The sequence below is a fragment of the Pelodiscus sinensis genome, chromosome 2 (genome assembly GCF_049634645.1).
Source record: "Pelodiscus sinensis isolate JC-2024 chromosome 2, ASM4963464v1, whole genome shotgun sequence".
Taxonomy (NCBI): domain Eukaryota; kingdom Metazoa; phylum Chordata; order Testudines; family Trionychidae; genus Pelodiscus; species Pelodiscus sinensis.
This window is the reverse complement of record NC_134712.1, coordinates 232,253,210-232,270,954: the sequence shown is the minus strand read 5'-3', so window position 1 is coordinate 232,270,954 and position 17,745 is coordinate 232,253,210. Positions and strand designations below refer to the sequence as shown.

The following is a 17,745-nucleotide window of genomic DNA, read 5'->3' as shown; positions in this document are numbered from 1 at the left end:
CAGTATAACAATTATATAGAGCCATGTGGACAGTAGATGGCTTTCCACTGTTACATGTGATTACAACAAACAACTATTGATGTTTAATTTAAACAAGTTACTCTAGACCAGTGTGTTTAAAAAGGCCACACTTTTGGAAAACTAACTTATCACAAGGACCACAGGAAGAGTCACAGAATGGCACATTGCCTCCTGTGGCTACTTCATTTCTAAAAAGAATGCACCAAGATAATCATAAGGATGCCCTGTAGTACCAGGTCACAAATTACCTCATTACCAACCTGCTTCCTCCTTTCACAACACACATGAACTTCCAGAAAGCATCATTTTCCTTGGCAAGGTTAACACCCTCAAACTCATCTGCCCCAAATCCCCCCCTTCCTCCCTCCTGTCACCATTTCTTCATAAACCTTACTTCTGGCCAAGTAATCCGAGCACAGTGTAAAAACAGGTACCTCATTCTCTAATCTTTTTTGCTTCCTCTTTAAGCACAACCTCCATAGCTCTGCGTCTTCTCTTCTGGGTGAATCTGAACCTGGGACCTCCGGAGTTTAGTATAGGAGCCTCTACCCTCTGAACTAAAAGCCAGCTGGCTCTCACCCCATGCTGTTGAGGTCTCTCGTTCTTATCTGTTGCTGTGGTTTAAGTGCCACTGCATGGGACAGTGAACCACACCGGGTTCATTTGCCTCAGAACCAATTAAGAAGGTTGCTACTTTTCTGTCAGGTAATATCTCCCAACCGAAAAATAATTCTCCCCATTTTTTCCTCCTCCAACAGATCCACTGGCAAGCGAAGCAAATCTGAAATCAAGACCCATTTCTTGCCAAGATGAAAGTGAGGTATTTTTTAGCTTAGTGACTATGTTCTCCCCCAAGCTGGACCTTCACTTTTCTATGTATCTCCTTAGCCTTCTTTATTTCCCCCAACTTATTCACTGGGCTTTTCAGCCAAACTTCTTACCTTCTCTTCTCTCCTCTCTTTCCCATTCTTATCCCTTTTGGCTAGTCCTCTTTTTGCCATTTCCTTCCAACACACTGTTCCCCCAACATCACAACCAGCACCACGTCTTCTCATCCCACATTGCATCCCCAAACATGATCCTCACCTTGCAAGCACAACATAAAGACTGTTTGTGGGGTTTTAGTTGAGAACCACAGCTGGATTCCACAGATCAGGCCTACTATCTCCGCCTCATATGCAACAAGTGACACCTGAATCAACCTCCCAATTGGGGAGAGGCTCATTATTTCCAAGTAGAGATGTTAAATATCGGTTAATTGAATAGTCGAGTAACCTCATGAGTTCGTATTGGTTAGTCAACTATTCTATAGTCCCCGCAGGTGGAGCTGGTAGCCAGTGCGCTTCAGCCTCACTCCCAAGGAGCCCCCTGCCACACCATGCTTCTGCCTCTATATCAGAGGCAGCAGTGCGGGGTGGCAACAGCCCGTCTAGGGTGGGTCTGAGCTCCCGGACCCAGCGCAAGCTAGAACTGTGCTGGGCTGCTTGCCCACCCGGATCCTAATACACTTTAAATGCAGAGCCTCAGCCCGAGTCCAGTCACAAGCCAGGACTGAGCCAGGCTGCTGGCCAACCTGCTAAAAAATTTACTGGCGAGGGAGGGAAATGAATATAGTCTATGGCATTAACCTATAAGCTTTTTTGCTTCTAGGTTAATCAGTTAATCGACTACACTATTATATCTAGATTTTCAAATAATTCTTCCAGCACACTCAACAAAAGAATCCTGCCAACTGGTCACCAAACCATTGGAAAGTCAGGTTACTACTCTTAGAAATCATAATTTATTGTGGTGCTGACAAAAGATTGAGATGGCGTCTTATTTCTCTGAGAAACTGAACAGTTCATGACAACAAACAACATTTTTCATACGGCTTTCTATGTCTTATTCAGAAATAGCACCAAAGAAGTAAATAATAGAAAGCAGATGACCTGCAATGAGATGAGTGGCGCTGCTAAGGTAATTTTCCAGTCTGAACCAAGATGCATTTCATTAGGTAGAAGAATAAACAATACTTTAAAATTGTTGAGTGTCATCTTTCATATTAGTAAAACCAGTATGATTTTATCCTACTGTAGAGGTTTCCATGCAATTTCTGTTTACAGCACGGCAATGTAAAAATCAGTCACTAAAGCAGTCTCTCTAAAACGAAGCTGAACTCTGACATTTAAAGAAAGCACTTGAGCAGACAGGTGTTTCCTTTTGTTCCAGTCTAAGGCCACAGGATTGACCCTCATCTTTTCAGTACATAGGGACATTTTGGCACAGGTTCAGGCACTGCTTGCAAGGAAGAAAGAAAAACTGATTTCCATATCTCTAAGATGAGTTTCCATCTAAACAAAGTAACAGGACTATAAAGGGACTTAGTGTGGAAGAAATATCAAATGAAAATTAAAAGAGGACAGGAATTTAAAGTGATATTTAGTTCTTCAGATACAATGTTCTTCTCTGACAGCATATTGAAAAGAACAGGGTAAAAGAGAAAACGTTTTATTTAGGCCAGTGGTTTTAACGTGTGGTCTATGAACCTCTGTGAACCTGCAGACTTATCTATGATTACCAAAAGGGTCTGCACCTCCATTAAAAAATTCTTAGGGATCTGCAAATAAAAAATGATTGAAAACCACTTCTTTAGGCTATAATTGTTTATATACTATTGAAGCATCACTATTGGAGGAATATTTTTACCTGGTGAATACATTTTCAGGCTGTGATAGACCTGAGATAAGTAAAATCTCAATTTACTGTACAACTGCAAACACATATGCACTTCAATTTAAAGCTGGTCAACAAACTCCATTGAAGATTGTACTTAAAACTTGTATAGAAGTCTGTGACGTATGTATGAGGAAGTCAACAGAAGTACACACATCGTTTTAAGTTTCAAAGCAGTTACCACAATCCCTTCAAAGGTCAGTATTGCATCCCTTTTCTCTGTGCCTCCCTCCCCTTCCATAATATGGGAAACAGTCCTATTCCTGGCAATTACAGTTTTCCTGGCACAACCAAACCCTGACCTTATTTTAAGTTAGGTAGGATAAGAAGAAATTTGGCGTTCCTAGTTCTTGCCATTTAGGACATCGGTTCCCAAACTAGGGGGTGTGATGAAATTCCAGGGGGCGCACAAGGCAAACCAGCTTCCCTCTCCCCCCCAATCAAGTTTTGCTGCCCTGTTCAGTTCCCTTTTTCCTTTTGCTCAACAAGTTTTGCTGCTATTTGGGAGCATAGGGGCGTGAGGGTTTTTTAAAAAAAAAAATCAAAAAAAGAGGGCTGTGATGTCAAAAAGTTTGGGAACCACTGATTTAGGAGAAATTTTTGAACAAACAGACTCAAAGATGTAGCACATTTCTAACCTAATGATACTTTTATACTACTTACGTGTCTAGCTCATTTCTTCAAAGCATCAAAATGCTTAGCAAACACTACCTTGTAACACATGGGTAGGTAAGAGGTGGCCGTGCAACTTTAAAACCTCACTCAGAGGTGTGAAGGAAGAGTCTCTATCCAGAGAAGGATGATGTACAGAAACCTGAGACTTGACTGGGAGCTCCTGGAGTATACCACAAAGCAGAAAATACAGGAGCAATTACTCATTTCCCAATAAGTAAACTGAGGCACAGACAACTTTTTTTAAATCTGAACAATCTTCAATAATTGGCATAAAGGAGAATAATGAGAGCAAACAAGGAAGTTGTGATGTTTTATTATTACATGTGATTATATAGATCATTATTGATGCCACTGTAATAAAAGCTACAATCTTCAGAATATGATTATCCTATTTGTAAGCATGCATCGTTTTTGTATTTAAAGTTCTGAATATTGACTATGTGCCTATATTTCAAATGCATTTCCTCCTGTGGTAACAGCCACAAGGCATTTTACATCAAGTTTAACCAACACACTGTGAATGGAGTATTTGAGTGATGCCCCACCCACACACACCAGGCCATGAAAGAAGCTTATCCACACATGACAGACTTTAATGTGGATGGTCTGACATAGCAGAGGCCAATTCACATTTGCTAAACTCATGGAAGCAGGTGTGGCCAACCTAAGCCTGAGAAGGAGCCACAGTTTACCACTGTACATTGCCAAAGAGCTACAGTAATTTGTCAGCAGTCCCCAGCAGATACCTCCTCTCCCATCTCCAGTATCTTTTGCCCATCAGCAGCCCAACCGATCACTGCCTCCTTTTCCTTCCCCGTGCCTCTTGCCCACTGCAGTCAGCTTTTTCATGGTTCTCAGGAGGCTCTCTGGGGGAGGGAAGGAGCAAGGCAGTAATACACTTGGAGGAGGTGAAGCCAGGAGTTGAGCACTAGAAAGTGGACACCTGTAGCTGCAGCCCGAGTCAGTGCCTGAGCAAGGAGCTGCGTTTTAACTTCAGAAGAGCCACAAGTGGCTCCAGAGCCATGGGTTGGCCACCCCTGCATTGAAGCATATGACTAGAACATGTGACACCAAATTCCATCTTGTGCCTGTATTTTCCCACAAACTATGCTAAAGGCTTTGTTTGAAACAAAGTTTCTCGCCACAAGGCAGGAGTTATAAAGGCCCTTGAGACATCTCCAGTTTGCCCTTTCCAACTCTCATTTCTGGCCTATGGACTTATACTAATGGGAGCTTTCTAACCAAGGGACTGAACAAGTCAACAGACTATTTCATCACTGCTTCAAGTCAGATCCAAGAACTTGGCAACTGTTGTATGTACTTGATTTATTCAGCTGGGGACTTCCTCACTGACTCTGGGCTCCATGGGGTATTGTCTCCTTGAAACGCAACAGGGAGCCCAGCCTCAGTCTCCTCGCAGCATTTCAAAGAGGCAGCACCACACGGAGCCCAGGATCAGCTGGGGACTCCCTTGCTGACCATGGCCTCCATGCAGCGCTGCTGCTTTGAAATGCTGCTGGGAGCCAGCATCAGGCTCCCTGCAGCATTTCTAAGAGGCAGCACCACATGGAGCCCTGGACCAGCTGGGGAGCCCAGCTGATCCTGGGTTTTGTGCAGCACTTTTACCTGTGTGCTTCGTGTTTGCAGGATCGGGGCCCTAGGGCTGTTGCTACACTTCAAAGACGAAAGCGCCCTATCGACTAATCAAATAGTTGATGCAAAAATGCATTGACTATTCTATTAGCCAGTTTGTCGATACTTAACATCCTTAAGGCAGACAGATGTCCTACAAAGTATAGTCAGATGACCCATACACTCATGCCATCTTTTGTAGAACAAGCTGGAACATTAGCCATCATCTTCATCACCATCACCTTCCCCTGCCTGCTCCCCTGCCACAGTGGCCATTATTCTGGCACCTCCCCAGGACTACATCTCTCTCTGCTGCTGCCCTGGGCTGGACATAACTTTTTTATGTTATGCTGACACTATGTTTAATGCACATTCTGTAGGGGGTATTTCCCTCTTAATTATTTCTATTTCCTCAATCTCCTAATGTTGAGTTGCCAGTCTCTTATACATGACAGTTTATTCATCTTAACTTAGGGGTTATGATCGGGACATTTACCTATTCCGAAGTCCACAGACCCAAGCTTTATGCTAACTGCGGAAGCCCCATGTCTTACAGGATACAGGCCTATAGGTTCCTTGCATTACAGAGTATAAATAAAGAGTCAATATATAAAGGCAAGTTAGTTTTAGAGGCTACAATGAACAATACTGAAAGAATAATGTAACTGTTCTGAAAATATGCTGTATGATCTTGCAGTAAAAGCTAGTCATCAGGGATAATGTGTCTCACGGATGGTCCATTCAAGCAGTAAAAAAATGGTTGCACCTCCCTAGTTAGACAATGATGTAATGCAAGGCTTAACTATCAAGCCTTGCTCCATTCCAAAACCAAGAGAAAACCATCAGACAACTGCAAAATTTAAACCACGTGGAGGTTTTTAAAAAAAAAAAAAAAAAAAGAGAGGAATATTATGACAGAGAATTAATCTGTGAATAGAGACAAAAGATTGTTTCAGTAGAATACTGAGTTGGGGGGGGGGGGGGAAGACTCTGAATCCATTCACTGACAAATCTCTCACGGAGCAGGGGTGTTTTCATGAAAGCATGGAGCCTGATCCCTGTAAAGTCAGCCAGCTCTGCAAGAGACTGAACTCAGTGTGGGGGAGTCAGAGATAATGGGGACTACTTTATTAGACAGGAAAGGCAACTATTAGTAAGCACAGGCACTAGTTTGAGTTTTGTGATTTTGTGCTTTATTGTAACTGTTTCTTTCCACCATATTCTCGTTTCTAATTGAATCTCTATTCTTTCATAAATAAACCTTCTTCTGTTTTATTATAAGTACCCACAAGTGTGGAAATCAGTAAAGAGAGACACAGTGCTCCATCGGGCGGGGGGGAGGGGCGCGAGAAGAATCTGGGATTTCTGAAAATCTGAGGGGAATACTTCTGAGAAAATAGGGCCTGAGGTACAACAAAAAAAAGAGAAGAGTTCCTTCTGACCTCTTTGCATCATTTCTATTAGGGATGTAAGCGACTAGTCGACTACCTGATAAGGATATGTTTTTCGGGATGGCAGGTAGTCACTTGACTAGTCGCTCTTCCCCGCTCCCTCTGCTGTCACTATCAGAGAGGCAGCAAGGTTGGGGAGCAGGAGCCAGTGCTGGGGGAAGATGGCTTAAAAGCCTTGTGGGGCACTTGCTACATTTCAAAGGGAGAGGCAGAACTCCAGTCAAGTGGGAACTGCTTGAGTCCCTGCTACTCTTTTGCTTTTACTACATTTAAAAGGCAGAGGTGCAGAAGGTATAGCAAGTGCCCCTCTCCACTCCTTATCAACAAATTGAATAGTCAATGGAAATTCCATCAACTACTCCATTAGTTGATTCATTGAAATTTAACATCCCTAATATCTATCCCAATGAGTTAGGTACTTTTTCTTTTACAAACTGAGTGAAGTGCATAACTTGTAATTTTATGCTATCTTGTACTAAATAGAGGCACTTAAAAAAAAATGAAGGGAGACTCCAGTTAGTTGAATAGAACTCTGATCTGATGCGTGCTAAACTGATCACCTTTAATGCACTTTGTTTGATTTTATGTTAGTTAAGATCTTCCTATGTTTAAAGGGAATGGCGTATCAAGCTGTGTAGAGTGGTTAGCTATCGGGTAACTGAATGGTCGTGTAATTGCGTTAAATCTTTGCGGTTACATGACTATTTATTAGTCCCCAGGAGCAGGGCCAGTAGCCAGTGTGCTCCTGGCCCCACTCCCAGGAAGCCTTCTACCAGCGTGCACTGCTGCCTCTCTATCAGAGGCAGCAGCAGATGGCGGCAGGTGGAGCTGGTCCATGAGGGAAGCCAGTTTAAAAACCAGCTTCCCTTGTGCACTGTCTGCCTGCCACCCTGCACTGCTGCCTCCCCAGGGTGCTCCAGCGGGGAGGGCAACTGAATTTGGAGACATGCATTACCCCCACTCCCGCCAGTAGCTCAGTACAACACATCCCCATTGCCCCTTCCCTGTGGCGCTGTGGAGAGGAGCTAAAAGGCAGTGAAATGGCACAATAAGCTTTGCTCCAAAGGACCCCCACCCATCAGTGGCGTAGCGAGGGGGGACACAGGGAGAGGCAGTTAGCCCAGGGTGCCACGATAGGGGGGGCGCTGGGCAGGGGTGGGAGCACACAGCCTCACATGGCAAGCCCAGAACTGGCAGGTCACTTGCTCCCTGCAAGTACTTTAAAGGTAGGGTTACCATATGTCCAGTGCCTGGCTTTGGGGGAGGGGTGGGTCATTGGGGATACTTAAAGTACCCCTTTTTCAAAAAATAATTTATCAAAAATGGTTGACAAACACTGATCTAAATCACTGATAAAATATTGAACAAAACTGATCCCTGCAGGACCTCATTGATATGGCCTTCCACCTTGTCTGAACCACTTACTACTCTCTGGAAATGGTTTTAAAACCCAATTATGCACCCACCTTACAGTATAGAATTATAGAATCCTAGGGCTGGAAGAGACCTCAGGAGGTCATTGAGTCCAGCCCCCTGCCCAAAGCAGGACCACTCCCAACTAAATCATCCATTTAGGTTGTATTTCCCTAATTTGTTTATGAGCAGGTCATGCAAGACTGTATCAAAAGCCTTCTAAAGTCAACATGCACCACATTTAGCACTTCCTCTCTAATCATAAGGCTTTTTAGACAGCCAATGAAAGCTATTAGGTTAGTTTGACATGATTTATTCTTAATAAATCCATGCAGTTACTAATCACCTTATTGTCTTCTAGGTGTTTGCAAACTGATTGCTTAATTATCTGCTCTATTATCCTTCCTGGCATTGAAGTTAAGCTATCTGGTCTGTAATTCCCCAGGTTGTCCTCCTCCCCCCTTTTTTTATAAATTGACACAATAGCTGTTTTTTCCAGGTACATCTACACTCTGGCACTATTTCGGGATACTTCCAGCACATTATTTTGAAATGTAATGGATTCACTATTCTGACGTCCCTGTAAACCTTGTTCCACAAGGATTAACAAACATTTCGGAATAGCGGTTTATTTTGAAATTAACTCAATTAAGCTATGCAATTTGTGTAGCTCAAATTGTGTAGCTTATTTAGAGCTAAGGGTGCCATGTAGATGCACCCTCCGAGTCCTCTGGGATCTCATCCATCTTCTATGGCTTTTCAAAGAGAATCACTGACGGTTTAGATATTTCCACAGTCAGCTTACAGAATAACTAGGATAAATTTCATTACACCCTAGAGCCTTGAAAACATCTCACTTGTCTAATTTTTAACTTGTTCTTTCCCTATTTTAGCCTCTGCTCCTACCTCATTTTCACTGGCATTCATTGAATTAGATTTACAATTGCTACAAAACTTTGGTAAAAATGAAAAGTGAGCATGCAGCTAGAGGCTCAAAAGGCCATTTCATGAGACTTAAGAACCACACGAATATCCCCAAATGGTACAGGGCTCCAATCGATAGAAAAAGCCTCTTCTGGAAACCTAGAGGACTCAAATCAGGCTAATTGCCTCATCACTATCATGAAAGTAGGGATAGCTCTGTGGTTTGAGCATTGGCTTGCTAAATCGAGAGTTGCGAGCTCCATCCTTGAGGTGGTCATTTAGAGATCTGAGGCAAATCTGTCAGCAATGGTACTTGGTCCTGTGAAGGCAGGGGACTGGTCTCAATGACCTCTCAAGGTCCCTTCAAGTTCTATGAGATGGTATATCTCCATATATTATTAACAGTGGGGGAAGTGTCCACCACACTGACTGCAACCTGCCATGAAGTTTTTTCTATGAACTGTTTTCAATATGCCTGCGGCAAATGGTCAATAAAAGCGTTAAACCTCTGATGGTTCTGGTAGTCCTATTCTGACAACATAGCCTGGTGACTAGCTATCCTGACCAGCAATGATGCTGACAAATATCTCTTTCAATCAAAAAGATCCAGATCTTTTCGATACTTATGACTGGGGTGGCGTTTGAGGTATGCTGCCTGTACCTATCATTGACTGTGTCCACCATCAGAGACTTTAGTGCTGGCTGAGAGAATAAAAACTCCAAGTCCCTGGCCGGGGCACAGTATTTTATTTATTTTTTTAATCAAACTGCTTATGTGGGAGGAGTATAGCTAGAGTTTGCCAGATGGTTTTGGCTGGCTCAAAGAGGGCTTCTTTAATTGGCAGTGCTAACCATGCTGAAGTACATGTGTGCAGTATGTCCAGGAATCTGTGATGGGAATCCTGGATCTCTTGCAGGGGAATTTGCATGATGTTATTTACTTACTTCATCAGGACTTGGAATTGCCTAAAATCATTACCTAACAGTGTCAGTGGTGACATGACTGTCTCATCCGGAGACAATGAAGCCATGCTGATGGGTGGGAGGAGGAGGGGTAACCCTGCTGTCTGCCACTGCCTCTTGCTTCACAAAGGTCTCTTCAGGCTCAGAGTGGAGAAAAGGATGGATGGTACTGACTAACAAGATCTCCTGTGTTCGCTGAGGGACAGAGCTGACTTGAACCAACAGGACTCTGTGGAGGCATTGATGATGTTGCAGAAACCATCCTGTGACATGCTGACGTCGATACTGAAGGGGTAGAGGTTTCACCGAAGTTGTTCTATTGGCAGTGGCAGTCTTTGGAACTGAGCCCTTTACCACTGAGATAGTTTTACGTCTTAGCATGCTTCGCAGTACCCAAACTGTTTGGAGCCTCACTAGCACTTCTCTTGGGGCCAGAGGCCTCCAGTGACTACAGCTACTTGGATGAGGAACTCTGTGATGTTCCTCTCCTCCTCCTCCTTTGAATGAGAACCTCTCAGTAACACTGGCACAGTTATGGGTATCTCATTCATCAAGAGTGTTGGAGACCAGGGTTTCCATGCCGTCTTCCCCTTAGAAGGTCTTGGTGACCATATTGTTGATGATGACAGGACACCCACAGAGGTGAAGGGTTCCTGTACAGGGGGATTTTTTTGTACCTGGCTCTGAAGCTGGTTTTAAGGCTTGTTCTACAATTAAGAGCTTACTGTTTATTTCTCTGTTCTTTCAGGATCTTCCCTTAAAAGAAGTGCAGACACAGATCTTACACTAGCACTTCGCAACATAAGCACCTTTTAAATTGGACAGAGCCCAACATCCCTAACAGAAGAAAACTTATTAAAGACCCGCAATGGGATTGGGGGGGAGGGGGGGGGAGGGGAGGAAAGAGAAGGGGAGGAAACATCCCACCTACCAGTACAAAGAACTATCAAAACTAAAATGATCATGAAGGAGGGAAAAGGCACATGGAAAACAGGCACTTGATCAACTCCACTCTGACCAAAGGCAGTTGAGAAGGAACTGAGGGCAGTTTGCCTAGATAGCCTCAGTACAGGGCCTCAGGGAATGTAGGGCAGATACACAAGCCAAAGCAAGCAGTGCCACCAAACAGATGCAGGCGGGGTGGGTGGAGCACCCTCTGGCCCCTTACTCCAAGAAAAACCTCTCTTACCATCCAAAATCTAAATGAATTGTGTGTGCACGAGTATAAGAGTGCAAGTGATAATAAGCCAGTCAGAGGTACCACTCCTTTATTTACTGAATTTTGGTTGAATCCAAAAGCCATTGCAGCAACAGGAATGTCAGATGGCGTCAGTGTATTTCTAGTTAAGATATATAGTGCAAAAACATGCACCTAGAAAAGGTGTGAACCACAAATACACATCAGGATCTTATTAGGACTATGATACAGAGGCTGTCACCTCCATGAAAGTTGGATCTCCAAACAGCTCCCTCTTTTAGGGTATGTCTACACTACCCTCTTAGTTCGAACTAGCGGGGTACTGTAGGCATACCGCACTTGCAAATGAAGCCCGGGATTTGAATTTCCCGGGCTTCATTTGCATAAGCGGGGCGCCGCCATTTTTAAAACCCCGCTCGTTCGAACCCTGTGCCGCGCGGCTACACGGGGCACGAACTAGGTAGTTCGAACTAGGCTTCCTAGTTCGAACTACCGTTACTCCTCATTCCACGAGGAGTAACGGTAGTTCGAACTAGGAAGCCTAGTTCGAACTACCTAGTTCGTGCCCCGTGTAGCCGCGCGGCACAGGTTTCGAACGAGCGGGGTTTTAAAAATGGCGGCGCCCCGCTTATGCAAATGAAGCCCGGGAAATTCAAATCCCGGGCTTCATTTGCAAGTGCGGTATGCCTACATTACCCTGCTAGTTCGAACTAGCGGGGTAGTGTAGACATACCCTTAGGCTTGTTCACAGGATCCTGGGAAGTTTAGTCAGACTCACATGGTTTACATACCAGCAAGGAAGGGGGAGGAAGAGTAGGGAGGAGGCTGTTCTTGTCACAGGAAAAAATGAGTATGGATCAAAAGCTCAGTGAAAAAAAGATCTCCATTCACATTTTGAAACTTTTTGTTCCTGAAAGCAGTATAGGCAGGATAGATCCTACCCTGTGGCAACTGTATTTCTTATACATGCATGCCATACAGCTGGCGTGGATTTCAATGTGCTCAACTGCAGAGCCCTGTGATCATTTTAGTTATTGCCACTGGTTTATTGCCACTGGGACTTATTTGATCATCCCAAACCTGTGAGCAGCTTCAAACAAGCACAAACATTTTATACAGCTATTTTTAAATTCAGCTCCTATAGAAATGTTTTCTTCTTCCCCCAGACATGGAATTCTTCCCAAAATTACACTGGCCTAATGCCCAGGATGAGTCATGTTCAGTCCTGGATCAGTAACTAGTTTTAGGCAAATATCCTGAAACTTTGCAGCTCTAAACAGGGACTTTATAGCAATGGAATGGGAGATGCTCTGTTTCTCTCCTTCACTTTTCCATCCATGCCCTTCTTCTCCCTCATACTCATCCCTTTCATCTAGCCCTCAACATCTAAGCTAACCACTCGTGAATAATGTTGATAAAACTACTATGCATCAAGTGGTTATATTATGCATCTGCCATATAATTTACAGGGAAAAAACCCTACTGCAGGTATAATTGAGGGAAAGTTGGAAGAGATAATATTTGTACTTAATTTTAAAACAAAAAAGGCCTGTAAACCCATGTGCCCTTGTTATGGTGACTCCATGAGCACCCGCAAGTGAATGAAAATTGTTTCAATCAAACATGCAGAAACGTAGTCCATCTTCAGACATGCCAGGGTTAAGAAAAAGCATTAAGTCCCCAGTGGGATCAGAGAATCTCTCCTTTCCAATGGTACTAGCTCTGCAGGGCCATGTGGTAACTTTAAAGTTTCAACTTTTTATATATTATACACACAATACACATTCCTATTGTTGCAAAGTCAAACACTCAAAGTTTAGAAAATGCTGTAATTAAGAATGCCTATGCAGTTTTATGATACTGTCTTCAATTAGGCTGTGTCCAGACTCAGGGTTTTTTTCGAAAAAAGTAGCCTTTTTTCGAAAAAACTTCACCTGCGTCTAGACTGCAGCCGCGTTCTTTCGAAATTAAATCGAAAGAACGCAGCTTTTCTTTCAATGGTGGTAAACCTAATTCCACGAGGAAGAACGCCTTCTTTCGAAAGTGCTCTTTCGAAAGAAGGCGTTCTTGAAAGCAAACAGGCTTTTTAGAAAGAGAGCATCCAGACCCTCTTGGACAGACCAGAGTGCCTTGCCACAGAGTGCCTTGCCAATACTCTCAATCTCATCTGGAATCACTGTTCTCCACCAAAAGAAAAAAAATCCCTCAGTGTCACAGTCTCCCAGATAATAATACTGCAAATCTGGCACTTCCTAGCTCTCCTTTAAATAACTAGAAGTGTTAATTTCACTTTGCTGTTTCTACTTTCTCCCTGTTTCATGCCACTGTGAAATATGCACAAAATCTGATTATATAATCTCCAGATATGTGGGCGGGAATTGCAGTCTTGCCTGAAAAATCTCCTACTGCTTACACATTCAGAAGCTCAGCAGCTTCTCTCAGAGGCACAGTAATGTATCTAAGATCACAAGTGAGCCGTTACAGTCTATATGACAAAATGGACTAGCAGATAATTTAAATGCCTGTTTTACATGTTATTTCAATTTAAAACAAAAGTCTAGGGACAGATTTTCAGCCGGTGTAAATGAACATAGCTTCACTGACATTAATGGATCTAAACTACTTAATATTAGCTGAGGCTCTGGCTACTCTGCAAATAAGTCCAGGGTTCAAACTGAGGCTCAAGCCTCACCCCACAGCAATCTACACACAAATTGGGCTAACCCCCGGCTTGAACTCAGAGTTTCAGGATCTCACAAGGGTGAGGGTCCAAGCTTGAGTCAACCTCGGACAAAGAATTCGAGCCCTGCTGCTTTGCAGTGTAGATGCAGCTTTGGAAGTCACCACAAGTATTCCATAATCCCAAAGGGCAACTTTCCAGGTCCTCTGAACAGTCAAGTGGTGACAGTGAAGTTTTCCCACAGTAGAGCACAAACAAGGGGCTAGAGCAGCAACATTTTGGGAGCCTGCTAGGAAGTCAGGCCCTCATAAGGCAGCGTAGACACTATACCCCCATGCTGGGACCAGGGATCAACAATTCCTAAGCAGTTTACAAATGGAGCCCTTGGTTAACAACTGCAGGGTCTGCTAACTCAAGTTCTATTAGCCCTGAGCTTGCATTACAGTATAGAAAGACCTGCTATGAAGTTGTTTTGATGGTCTCAATCCAAATACAGGTTAGTAAAATATAGGCTGGTTACTTGTTCTGATACTGTTGTTCTTTGAGGTATGGGGGCACACTTCAAAGGGAAGTAACTGCTGAGAAGAATCTTGGGGAGTGAACCTGAAGAGCTTTTGGATGTAGGTAGGACATGGAACTCTTCTATAACTCCCACTGAAAGCAGAACCTGGAGCTGATGAAGGAGCTATGGCTGAGAGGGAATCTCTGAAAGAGGATGGGATAGAAGGGTGTGAGGGAAAAGGATGTTCAGAAATTAAATGGCATAGCCCAATCTCACAGCACCTAGGACTTATTTTGTCCATGATTACTAAATCTCAAGTATCATAAGAGTGAGACAGCCTGTCCTGAAACCAACAAATGGAATGAGGGCAGGGGTGGTTGCAACTGCAGTGGTGTCATGGGTCTGTCTGCTCATTTGATGCAGGTGGAGGAGTAGCTTACTGGCTAAAATTGGAGTCAGAGGACCATTTTCTCTGGGATCTATGACCCTTCCCCAGAAAGTCCTGCTGCCTCACAGGCAAGGAGGACTATCAGAAGAAATGCTATGAACAACATTGCTGCTGACTGTTGTTCTGGTGCTGCTTTGCAGCCAGGAAATAACTCCCAACAAACATTGGACTAGGAGTCAAACAAATGCAGGGTCTGACCAGTTTTGTCCAAGAACAAAAACCATCCATCAACAGGTCAGTCCTCTCCTCTTAACTGACTATGCAGAGCTATACCAATATTCTGTAACCACAAGATCATCCTCATGATCACAAGGAGAGAGGCAATTCTTGATTTAGTCACAAGTAGAGCACAGAATCTGGTCCAAGAAGTAAAAATAACTGGACCACTTGGAAACAATGACCATAAAATTTGACATCCCTGTGGTAGGACAAACACCTCAGCAGACCAACACCATGGTATTTAATTTCAGAAAGGGGAACTACACAAAAATGAGAAGGTTAGTCAAACAGAAATTAAAAGGTATAGTGACAAAAGTAAAATCCCTGCAAGCTGCACGTAAACTTTCTGAAGACACCATAATAGAGGCCCAACTTAAATACATACCCCAAATTAAAAAACACAGAAATAGAATCAAACAAGTGTCTCTGTAGCTTAACAACCAAGTAAAAGAAGCAGTGAGAGAGAAAAAGACATCTTTTAAAAAGTGGAAGTCAAATCCTAGTGAGGAAAATAGAAAGGAACATAAAATTTGTGAACTTAAGTATAAAAATATAATAAGAAAAGGCAAAAAGGAGTTTGAAAAACAGATAGCCAAAAACTCAAAAAAACATTTTGCTATTACCTTTTAAGTACATCAGAAGCAGGAAGCCTGTTAAACAACCAATGGGGCCATTGGACAATCGAGATGCTAAAGGAGCATTCAGATGAAGCAGTCATTGCAGAGAAGCTAACTGAATTCTTTGCTTCAGTCTTCACAGCTAAGGGTATTGAGGAGATTCCCAAACCTGAACCATTCTTTTTAGGTAACAAATCTGAGGAATTGTCCCAGATTGAGGTGTCATGAGAGGATGTTTTGGAACAAACTAATAAACTTACCAGTAACAAGTCACCGGGACTAGATGGCATTCACCCAAGAGTTCTAAAAGAACTCAAATGGGAAATTGCGGAACTATTAACTGTGATTTGAAAGCTTCTGTACCTAATGACTGGAAGATAGCTAACATGACACCAATATTTAAAGAGGGCTCAAAGTGATCCTGGCAATTACAGACCAGTAAATCTAACATCAGTACTAGGCAAATCAGTTGAAACTCTAGTAAAGAATAAAATTGTCAGACACATGGATGAACATAATTTGTTGGGAGGAAAATCAACATGGTTTCTGTAATGGGAAATCATACCTTACTAATCTACTAGAGTTCTTGGGGGGGGGGGGGGAGGGGGTCAATGAACATGGGGACAAGGGGGATCCAGTGGATATAGTATACTTAGATTTCCAGAAAGCCTTTGACAAGGTGTCACCATGAGTCGGGGATTCCCTGAGCCCTGCACCCCCATCTGCAGCCAGATGTGACTCTCAGCCAGTAAGTAGAACAGAAGGATTATTACTTCACAGGGACACAGCGTAGCCTAGGATCATGTTAACACAGGGAACAAGAGCAGACAGCATTATTCCTCTCGGGGAAAAGGGGTCCCAGGCCCTTCTCCCCCGTTTTCCTGCCCTAAGCCCCTTCTCTCATGCTAACACAGCCGAGACTGACTCATCCCCAGGCCCTACTCCCCAGCCTTATCTCCTAAGCCTGGCCATCAGGAGTCAGGGCTGAACACACTTCTGCAGTGAGTCAATCGCCTCCTCCAGACAGTGTTGCAGTTCCCGGAACAGTAGGGACCACATACAGCACAATACAGCAAAGAGTGAATATACCAGCACAATACAGCGGAGTGAATGTAACAACAGAGTGAACACAGGACTACAAAAGTGAACAACCCCCCCACTCCGTCACATAAGGTCCCTTACCAAAAGCTCTTAAGTAAAGTAAGTTATCATGGGATAAGAGGGAAAGTGCTTTCATGGATTGATAACTGGTTAAACAACAGGAAACAAAGGGTAGGAATAAATGGTAAGTTTTCAGAGTGGAGAGAGGTACTGTAACTAGTGGGGTCCCCCAAGGGCCTGTCCTGGGACTCATCCTATTCAACTTATTTATAAATTATCTGGAGAAAGGGGTAAACAGTGAGGTGGTAAAATTTGCAGATAATACTAAATTGCTCAAGATAAATAAGTCTAAAGCAGACTATGAAGAGCTTCAAAAAGATCTCACCAAACTAAGTGATTGGGCAACAAAATGGCAAATGAAATTTAATGTTGACAGGATGTGAAGTAATGCACACTGGAAAAAATAATCCCAACTATATATACACAATAGGATGGGGACGAATTTAGCTACAACTATTCAAGAGAGAGATCTTGGAGTGATTGTGGATAGGTCTCTGAAAACAGCCACTCAGTGGGCAGCGGCAGTCAAAAAAGCAAACAGAATAGTAGGAATCATTAAAAAAGGAATAGTGAATAAGGCAGAGAATATCTTAATGCCTCTATATAAAACTATGGTACACCCACATCTTGAATACTACGTACAGATGTGGTCACCTCATCTCAAAAAAGATATCTTGGCATTGGAAAAGATTCAGAAAAGGGCAAAAAAAGATTAGAGGATTGGAATGGGTCCCATGTTAAGAGAGATTAAAAAGACTTGAACTTTTCAGCTTAAAAAAGAGTAGGGTAAGGGGGGATAGGAGAGAGGTCTATAAAATCATATTCACTTTTTCCACACCAGTTATAAGGAAAAGTTATTTACTTATTCTCACAATATAACAACTAGGGGCTACCAAATGAAATTAACAAGCAGCAGGTTTAAAACAAACAAAAGGAAGTTTTTCTTTACTCAGTACACAGTCAACCTGGGGAACTCCTTGCCACAGGATGTGGTGAAGACTAGACTTTAACAGGTTTCAAAAAAGCTAGATAGCCATTGATGGACCTAGCCTCAATGAATCTATTATCCATGATGGGTAGGAATGGTGTGCCTAGCCTCTGTTTGTCTGGAAATGGGCAACAGGGG

At 43.1% G+C, this 17,745-nt stretch overlaps 1 protein-coding gene across 11 annotated transcripts in view; it reads right to left on the bottom strand.

Moving 5' to 3' along the window:
• The window catches only part of CCNY (cyclin Y), a 171,747-nt gene that overhangs the window by 56,833 nt on the left and 97,169 nt on the right, over nt 1–17,745 (bottom strand). The gene's annotated exons all lie outside the window — the stretch shown is intronic.